General features: G+C 37.9%; 1 protein-coding gene across 2 annotated transcripts in view; it reads right to left on the minus strand.

The window, feature by feature from the left end:
• Positions 1-10,062, minus strand: part of wipf1b (WAS/WASL interacting protein family, member 1b) — a 33,112-nt gene extending 23,050 nt beyond the window's left edge. For both annotated transcript variants that reach the window (XM_041790110.1, XM_041790109.1), the window contains exon 1: positions 9,934-10,062. The gene's annotated coding sequence lies outside the window, so the exon portion shown is untranslated. The remainder of the gene's footprint in view (positions 1-9,933) is intronic.
• Between the last annotated feature and the right edge of the window lie 816 nt (positions 10,063-10,878).

Below are 10,878 nucleotides of genomic sequence, written 5' to 3' on the forward strand. Positions count from 1 at the left end.
TTTCAGGTTGTTGCCATGAACAAACATTTGCATAAAGAAAGCATTTTTGTCTACTTATGTGTCGATATGGGTATTCTAATCTTGAGAAATATCCCTGTACAGTACATTCAGAACAGATAAAAAAATGCACAATTAATTTGCAGTTAATCACTATTTAAAGATGAAAATTGTGAGTTTAAAATATAGCTCTAAAATAAACACAGCTGTTTGAGAAAGCAGCCTTTTCAGTAGTTTTGAATCATTTCATGGATGTTAATTCCCATTCTAAGAGTCTAAATCGATCATACAGTCTGTTCAAAGGTCCTCATGATTAATGACTGACTACAGCATACTTCCTAAATAGAGGATATTTAAAAAAGATTCCATGATGTCAAATGGATGAGACATATGTGCAGAGGATTTTTTGTCCGCTCATTTGTTTAACACCTACTGAGTTTGAGAAACACAAACCAGTTTGGTTAAAGAGTGACTGTGTGTGAAAACATGCTCAGGCTGATGACCACAATAGAGAAGTAGAAGATGGGTCGGAAGAAGTAGCTGTAAATACTGAAGGATAAGTTTAGAATTTAGCTTACCACAGCTTCAGATTCTAAGAATATTTAAGTAAATGAATATTGAAGTAAATGAAGGCAAAAAAAATTCTGGGCTACAGTTGATGTCTTTAATTTGATTTTTTATCTCTAATTCACAACAGAAATTGAATTTTCTTCTACCATGTTTCTAGAGCACAAAGCATAATAAGCCTTCAACATCACTTGTATGAAGACAAAAAAAAAAAAAAGAAAAGCACTCCACATGTTTATTGTTACAAAATGAATAGTTCCCTCCACTGAACTGAAAGTGAATTGATCCCAGCCCTTGAAGCGGCTGGACGAAAGAGTTAGCATAGCTCCACACAGCAGCCACTTCCTGCGCTCTCAGTGTCACACTTCCTGCCTCACAACACATTCAGCGGCGTCCTGCCAACACACCATCGGCCGCACTTCAATACTCTCCCTCTGGTCTCCTCTCTCCAGCACACTACAGCAGCAGAGCTGTGTCTACGAGAGGCAGCCTGGCTCTCTCCCATGAGCTCAGCTGTTTTTCTTTACTCCAGTCTCAAATGAAAGGAAAAACATGTCTGAGCCACTACTTTCATTAACCATAAAGAGCCCAACAGAGGGCATTTCATCTGGCTAATGCATCAGGAAGAAATGCACTCTCTATTAAATTAACACCTGCCTTGACACGAAACAAATGTGCAACTGGAAATCTATGTGATTTTACATTTAAAGCAACAAGAGAATTACTGGAACTAAAACTGTTAAATGACTGAGATCAAAACATCCAAAAACAGAAAACAAAACTTTAATGCCCCATTGGAGACAATCTGGATCTTTCCTTTCTTTAGCCATGTCATTTTTGATTAAAAAGTAACCCCAGATGTCAACATCTGTTGATATCTATCTAACCTTGTTTGAATTTGGTGGCAAGAAAAACAGAGAGGAAAAACCTCATATCAAGATACAATTCGCACTTTGTAGCAGACTAGTGAAAAATTACAGATGATATATGTAAAGATGTGAAGCAGATTTCATAATTAATGTTGTCTTTGCATTCACCAAATTGCAGTTATTAAGTGACATCATTCAAACTGAGATTCCTTCATTCTACATCACGTTGTGGTGTTTTCTGGCAGCTGATGTAGGCAGGCTCCAGCTACAGTGAGTCACCCCATCCTTCCATTAGATTGGGAACACTGAAGCTTAATAAACTAATGAAGTAGCTTTGCAAAAATAACTAGGGAAATCTGAGAATATGCTCTTATTGAATTTTGGCAGATAATGTATAAAGGAGATTTATAAGAGACAGCAAAAATTTTCCTGTAGAGCCAATATTAATTTTAAAAAGATTACATGTTTTCAGTGACCTTAAGAGCTGCTAGCATGCAATTAACAGCCTTTGCTTTAACTTACTTGCATCTTGTGAAAATTTTCTGTATGTATTAGGGACAAGCATCAGACCAATCATGTGAGATGCCATTTCTGTGAGAACTGAAAAACCCACTAAAATATACAAATAAAATTGGATTAAACTTCCATTTAAAGTTAGGGTAAGGGTTAGGATACCAAAAGTTAAAAACCTGACCGGCAAAACCTGATTACAAAATGTTAAATGAAGCAGAATAAACAGTTTCCAGAAAAAGCTCATCCTCCATGAAAAAATGTTAATGCAGCAAAAGCAGCTCTGTTAGCTGTGTATGCTAAGTAGCAAACGGAGCTACACAGCTAACTGATCTTAAGCTAAGCTCAAAAAGCAGCTACATAAGCTGAGTAGCTAGGCTAGCCCAAGCTACATTTGCTAAAGCTTAACTTAGCTACATTGAATCATGTATTAGTGTTAATTATGTAGCTAGCATAGCTATGTTAGCTTTAGCTAAAGCTTATGAAGCAAGCCAACATTCGTATAACTACTTCTAAAACTGGTAAGAGAAGTGAGCTCTGAGTTTCTGGTGACGCTGCTGCACTACATTGGTATGAACCTTCAGGCAGACGCCAAGCTACACGAGGCCAATCGGCGTTTAGTGGGTTCCCACCATAAGTGTCAACATGATGCGGGTTGCTCATGTGCTGATTGTTTATTTACAGCTTCAGTGTGCGCTACCGATGAACAGTCACAGCAGCTACACTCATGGGCCGAAGTCTGTCTGCTAAACTTAACTTTGAATAGTTAGAAAGGACTGATGAAGTAAATGAAGAAACAAGTTGCTCCAACAGCCTGCTTTGTCTCTACTTATCCTCCTCCTCTTCCGACTGAGTCTGTGTCAGCCTCTTGTAAGACGGCTGTTCCGAAAACATTAAGACCCAGTAAGGAAAAAAATACAAGATTTGGATGTAATTTTTACAAATGTACAGAAAATGCACTTCATTTTTCTGTTTTTTTTAATGCAACATCTGTTTTTTTCAGATATATAGAATACATACTATATATATAATGTATAGGGGTCTCTAATTCAGATCTAACTTTTTTAGTCAAAACATGCATCGATACCAGGCTAGTAAAGGGACCGAGCCTTGACTTGGGATGGCTTTTTTTGGCTGAAGTTTTACTGTATTTCCAGTCCTTGTGCAGAGCTAAGCTGACACGCTGCTACCTTCAGAAAATGAACATGAGATGTGAAAGTGAGGATGTGAAATATCTCTTGCAGAAAGCAGAAGAGAATATTCACAGAATATTATACAATAATTATTCAAAAAGATAGTATATAACAATTAATATTATAAGTACAAGAAGGTAAACTATTAGGGGTTCTAAGAGGAGAAAAGGTAAGTGACTGAAACATGCATAATCTGCACTGAATTTTATTAAGAATTTGATATCATCAAATTCTTAACAAAGTAAGAGACTGAAGTCAATTTGAGAAGAAATATGACTCTTCTGTGGCACTTCTCTGACATTCTCAACACATAAATCTTCCCTTTGCTTGCTTCCCCCATGTCTTTGTGCCTTTACTCTTTAGCTGCTGTCAACAAGAGAAACAAAAAAAAGGGATAGCACCCAATGCTGCTCAAAAAAGGGCAGCATAATTGTTTTTTCCATCACATGAATTCAGATTTTTCATATTTGTATCAAGGCCAACAATAAGGGGGGATACAGGGGGAAAACTTTCTGGGGCCCAACCAAATGAGGGGCTAATAGAAGCCAGCAAAATCACAGTCCATTGAAAAGTTAGGCTGCTTTATCAATATTTTATTTTCACCTGAATAATAACCCCTTTTATCAAAGGAACAATTAGTTTTTTATTATTTATGCTAAAGGACTGTACAATTTAACCTTTGTCAAAATGTAAACCTCGTTCCTTAAAATATTATTACCTTAGATAATGTTAACAATGTAGACTGGCACATTGGACTAAAGTATCTGGAAAGTATGGCCAAATTTCATAGCTAAGTCATAATGCACACAATAGTCAGGATTCCAGAAAATAAAGCAGATAAAACAGAGATAACTGGGGGCAATACAATTCAATTACAGCAAATAGTGCTTAAAATGGGTTAAAAGTGGCAAAAATGGTTGAAAGTGGCAAAAAAAAAAAATAGCAAAAAGAAGCACAGCGGGCTAGAAAAAGTGGTGAAAATGGATAAATAAATGCCAAAAAGGGGTTGAAAGTGGCAATAAAATTGATAAACAGATGCAAAAATGGGTAAAAATGAGGAGAATTGGTTGAAAGTGACAAAGAGGAGTTTAAAGGGAGCAAAAATGGTCAGGAAAAAATGGCTAAATTGTACTTAAAAATTGGTCAAAACAGTTAAAAAGTTGTGTGTGTGTGGGGGGGGGGGGGGTCAAAAAAACACAATTAACTTCAGCATTAGATCCCAACAGAAGCTTAATACACTCTTTGGCTTCAAAATGAGTTTTCAGTTAGAAAAGTTGCCAGAACCATTGCTTCTGGTCCAATACAATGTTATCACCAATAAACCACAACTGGGACGGTCCATTGTCTGAGTTTTGCAGGTGCCCAGCAAACTCTGTGGGCAGGCCCAATGTGTGATGTCCTTTATTAATATGGCTATTTCATCAGAAAAGATATACTCACTTTATATTATTGAAATGTTGTACTGAAACGTGCTGTGTAATCTTACACACTATGCACCTGTGTTTCTCAGAACTATTATTTCCTTCTGTCCTCCAGAGGCTGATTATTGTTTCCTGGTTCTAGCCATATCTAAACTATAGACTGGTTGTGTCATACTATTTTAAATATTTCCTTTTTCCTATTAACAAAGCACCACCTCTGCTCTCTGAAAAAAAAGGATGTCATCAGGTTCAAGTTTTTCTGGTTGTTTCCTCATCTCACTGCCTAACCTGGAATGTGGTAATCCACAATATTAACACAGATCTAAAGGGCACAGTCCTAAATTAGCCTCAAAACAACCATGAGCAGAGAATAGAGGCAGAATTTATCAGAAAAGGGGATCCATGTGCACTTCATTCTGTATGTCACTGTCACATGAACATTAGTGAGGAGCGCCTGCAGGCTCCTCGGTCACTTCAGCTTCTTTGTGATCACACCACATATGACTCAAACTGTTGGCTGAGCAGAGATGCAAGAAAATGTCATTCAATTCAGCTCAATATTCAGCTGGTCTGCAAATTCAGATTTTTAAATAATACTTCCTTTAACCTGCACTAACAAAGTTCAACCACAGCAATAATTCAATCAATGTGTAGGACAAAATGCACCAGCCTTTAAAATAAGGAAATAAATACCAAGACCCACCACTTAACTTTATTTTTATTTATTGAGTTCATGAATAAACATTAAAGCATTGTAATGGCACTCTGATTCATAACTCACACCCACAAAAATCATGTTGAAATGATCCCTGTCTCTCTTGATGGATCTGACTTGCTGCATTCAAAAAACATGAGGCACGTGGTCATGAGTTTCAGTGTCAGATGGACTGAGATATGCCAGGATCACATGCTTAACACAGGAAACAGCACAAAGACAGAGCATAGGTTTCTTCTACAACCCACACACACTAAATAAATGCACATGCTCTCCTCTGTCTGCACCACACACTGAACAGTGAGTCCATTCTTTCTTTTCTTTGTTGAATCTCTGAATTTAATGTAGGAAATTATGAGACACTTTTGACAACAATATCAAGGGTGGAGACACACTAAATTTGTATCAATGAACTCGCAGGGATACACAACAGATGATCAACCAGCCCCCTAAAGTCACTATACTCACACTGAGGTATGCCAAGAACTCCAAGCTGCATTGACCTAAAACTAGTTATGTGAAAAAGCTCATAAATGAGCACACAACCAGAGGAAACATGTAAACAAGGCTCCTCTCTGCTGTGCAATGGCCAAACCCTCAACAAAGAAATCCTGACATAGACTGGTAAGATTCATGACTGAATTAACTGCCTCTTCACAAAGATGCTGCTAAGCAGATACCAAAAAGTCAGTCCAGTTTACTCCAAAGCAATAAGCAACCTGCAAACCAAGAGTTTATAGAAACGTCCCTTTGTATTGTTTCTAATTGCTCCAGCAGCTTGATGAGGTCAAAAATCTACAGTGTCTTTAACAAACCATACAGTACTGTACTTCAGAACTTTCAGGCATGTTTGGCCAAAAACTGAGGCAGCTGTAAGGGTACTGGCAAAAAAAGTCCACCTGAGAGCACCATTGGGCAGGACAGAGGATTGACACAACCCAGGTCATACTCTGGGTCTCCTTGCATATTTCCAGGAGCATGGAAACACAATCTGTTGAAAAAATAACAAATACCACACCTTTAGGGTGGAGTCATGGGTGGATGTGTCTAGTAAGCACAGCCTGGGGTACCATCCAGACAGGTAGTAGGGTTTCAATGAGCCCCCCACAAGCCTAAAAACCACTAGCAGTCTCTGTTTTTTTTCACACACAAAAAAAGCCCAGACAAAAGAGAATGGACTCAACACTCCAGTAACTGTTTACATTTATCTTCCTATTGTGTGTTTTTACATTGTAAGGATTTTTTGTATTGTCTATTTTTTGTGTTACCTGCCCAGGGACTACAGATATAAATAAGCAGATCTGCTAACCATGCTAACCCCCATGTTTTAATTTGTCTTTTATACTTATGTTCATTCATATGTTCTGACCCTTTAAAATAAATAACTACTAAATGAAGCTCAGTATTATTTCATGAAGGACACAGCAGTCATACACTCAGCTGCAATCAGCTGATGCCCAGCTGATCCTAATTATCGACTCCTAGCTCCCACAGCCAATCACAGCTCTTTCTCTCTACACAGCAGTGTATTTAAATATGACTTACTTCTCATTAATCCCTGCTTGCATTAATGCTGATGCACCACGCTGCGGCTTGCAAAGCTTAACCTCCTCCACCTCAGCTTCCTCCTTTATAGGATACAGTTTGTTGCACCCTTATATTTAGATTCATGCAACTATGTATTAATTGCTTTTGAACTAATTTTATTGTATACAATAAGCATTGTCATGAATGTAGCCATTGATACAGGGGTTTCTGGCTATGCGCTCCCTGGTTAGTCAAAGCACGCTGCTTGACTGATGCTAGGAGCATCTTTTGTGCAGAGCCTTCCCCTCCAAGTGACACTCTTGTCATTCATTTTGCAATAAAATGGCAAAATGTATGACAAGAGTGTTCCTAACTGAAATATTTCTAGTCATGCCATATGATTTGTTCAACGGTAAATGTTTGTAAACAGGGCCAATATCAGTCAATGCTGATGTAAACCGATGCGTCTGTGCATCCCTAAAAATAACATACAAATAGATATCGATTACCCAATAAAGTCCCTGGCAGGAGCCTTAAACCCAAAAACAAGGTCAAAGCCCCTCAGAAAAAACCCAAAATGTCTTCTTGTCCAGCAAAATAAAGTTATATACAGACACACCAAACAATTCATTGGTTGATGACTGTGTTTCAAAATTGCATGCAAAAAATAAAAATGTATGATTTTGAGCGGAGCAGATATTGCACCAAAAGAGAGAATATTTTTTAGATTTCGAGTATATCTGGCCTAGAAACATGTTAAAACATTTAGATGAGGTTAGCTCAAGTTATGATGCTCTTTTAAGAGGTGATGAAGTTCTGTTAGGCATTTGTTTATGGTTCACATTCAGGAGTGTCCTTCAGTTCTCTGGCTTTACTTGAAAAGAGATGCTTCAGAATATTTTCTTTAGTTACTATGACTGTTTACAGGTAAATGGGGAAGGGGCTTATATTGGTCTGAGGCTTCTGGATAATTCTAATTTCCTTGGACAGAAGATAGCTGTATGTTAATATGAGTCTGGGTGATGTGTTTCCAAATAGTTTCTCCTGTCCGCGTGTCAAAGTGACCTTAAACATGACACTGAAACCTAAACTGCTCCTGAATACAAGCCAAAACCGCACAAAGCTGAGACTTTTGAGATGTGATTTTAAGTGACTGCAAGTAAAAAGCACCAGCAGCAAATAAAACTTAATCTTATGCTGACTGTTGTGTGAACTCAGCTCAGAGATCACTTCAGAACACCAGCTTTGTTCAGCAAAAATGAATAAATCTTATTCCTTATAAAACAAAATCAGTATGTGTAACACTGAAACCAGGAACATGCAAGTTGAACACGTTTAAGATCACTTCACACAACTTGCGCCCTCCTAAGCCAATATTTGACTTCTGTAGTCCATATGGCAACAAACGATTGATGAGTAGCTGTGAAAATATATTTAATTCCCCCATAAAGATTACAGCCTCTCTTGTCTTAGATATTCCCATTTTTCTGTAGGCTCTTATGTTTGTAAAAAGTCTGCTTTGGAGGCCTTTTCTATTCTTATGTCATTTAGATTAATAAAAAGATTTGTGAAATCTGTCACAAATTAGCAGCAACCCTTGCAGACTTTTGAAAAGTATGCATGCACAGTAGGCCTGCAGCAGATGCAGAAAAGGCTCTAGCTCTTTGCTTCTACAAATAAATCTCTCCTTACAAAGCATTTGGTTAGGATGCAATAAAATATGTAATGCAGAAGGCATCTTGGAATTATTGGGGGAAATTCTCACATAAAATGGTTACTGCTTTATTTTGGACCCAGTTCTCTGAGTTTCACTCATCATTGGGGCAAACCCTCTGGGGTGACACATCAGCAGACAAATATGAAGATTTGACTGTTTTATATCAAATGTATCATATAAACAACCAGGGAAAGTTTATTTTAGTTAAATTAAAATTTAAACAGCATACTAAAACTGACCAATATATTACAAACTGATCATACCACAAATCAAAACTATGGTTCTTACTACTGCAAAAGGGATCCAATAAAGGTGACATTGATGCATGGGGTTTGTCTTGTACAATACAGCGTATCAAAAAATAAATTATGTGGTTCTTATTTAGACCATGTCAGCCACCCTTTAACCATCATGATTACATCTACCAAATCTAGTACTAAGACAGCACCCATACTGCATGAGTAGAACTATTCAAAACATGTTAGGCACGTACACTCATATATTATAAAGCAAGAAACAAATCAGTGCATAGGAGGAAAGTTTAGAGCTCAACAGGTCAGCCAGGGTTTACACACCAGTGACAGTATCTTCTCATCTGGTATGTAATAAGGTAAAAGGACAGAGAAAGAAGGCTGTTTTAGTCTCCTGATGTCCATCAGGTCAGTGTCACAGAGGTATGAATAAACTCTTTCTAAAGTTAGAGGACTAAATGTGTAAACATGTAGTTTATAGAAGCTCAGCCTTGGAATGAATGTGAGTCTATGAAAGAGATTTGAGAGAGACTGCTTACAGCCAAAATGGCATTCTGTCAAACAGGTTGCACACATACACACACAAGTTGTGTATAAAAATTCCTTTCCCTTAGCCTTCCAAATCTTAAACCTTGTTGCTGATGATCCCAGCTTAACATCTGTTAATGTGTCATATCCACCAGTGGTCCCTGCTGACTTCTAAGCTGCTTTAAATAAAACCAAAATATGTTAAAAACTACAGCCCTTCCTTTCTCTGTAAGTCTCCTGGAAAATAAACATCCCTCATGCTTAACTGGGCTATGTGTAACGCGTTAAATCCTCACAGACGGCCAGTCTAAAGGCGTTTTAATGGTGAAACAGTTGATAATAAAAACTCCCATTGACCATCATTTCTTAACGGAACACTCGCATGTTGTCACAATACTATATCCCGTTTCAAGCCTTTAGTCGTTACAAAAGCTTGTTTAGACGGAAAAGTAATGAGTTGGTCTCAATTCATTTGCCATCAGTGCTTGAACCAGCCCCAGCTGCTGTCTCAAAGATGACAACTTCTTTGTAAACTGAACTCGACTCTCACGGTTTTCCGCTCCACTAAAGCTTTCCTCTACACAAGCAGACAAACACTGAAACTTACGAGAATATACGATAATGTTAGCTTAACATACCTCTGTAGAGACGAAACTCGACGCACGGCTACTAATCTTCCATGAAGACTGTAGTTGGGGTCGAGGACTTGTGTGCAGCAAGCCCTGAATGTGCTGAGCACTAGCAGCCAGGCCAGCTACATTGGCCTTATCCAGAGCCATATATACACTGGGTTGAGTGAAGCCTCCTCCTGCAGGGTACGAGCAGACACTCATTCAGACTGGGTGCGACTGAAGAAGAAGCGAAGGAGTTACTCTTTCTGCTTTGTCAGTTTAAACCAAGGACATGAAGGAAGAATCGGAAAACCAGTCTAAGAAAATGGGTTTAATTTTCCCCCATTTCTTTTAATATCACCAAAAGCAGGCTATTGAAAGAATACAGTCACCAGCAGGGGTCTCCATTCTCAATTGTTATGGTTTAAAGTGGTACTTCCAGGGCCCATATCAAGAAGGTTCAACAAATATGTTGGACAGGGCATCCTAGATTGAGATCATATCAAGTAACAAAGTACAATGCTAAATTACAATATAGTCTTTTTCAAAATGTAAACCTGTTTTTCAAAAAAGAATAACCTTTTTCTGGTAATGTTATCAATGTGATTGAGCACATTGGACCAAAGTATTTTTAAAGTATTGTCAGACTTCTAAGCCATAATATGATAAATCATTAGGATGCCATGAGACAAAGTGGAAGAAACTGAGACAACATAGAGAAAAATGACTGAATCATTGAAAAAAAGGTAACATTGGTAAAAAGGGACAAAAACAGACAGAAAAGGTGGATTGAAATTGAGTTACAATTTTGAAAATGGGCCAATAGAGGCAAAAAATGGCCCAGTGCAGCACAAATTTTATAAAAGAGACTAAGATGGCAAAAAAAAAGTTAAAAGTGGCAGATATGGGCAGAAAAAAATGGTCTAAAGGGGTAACTGTGATGGTGGTTGTAGCTGTTGTGCTGTCTATTCT

This window comes from Cheilinus undulatus, linkage group 6 (genome assembly GCF_018320785.1).
Source record: "Cheilinus undulatus linkage group 6, ASM1832078v1, whole genome shotgun sequence".
In the NCBI taxonomy this organism is placed as follows: domain Eukaryota; kingdom Metazoa; phylum Chordata; class Actinopteri; order Labriformes; family Labridae; genus Cheilinus; species Cheilinus undulatus.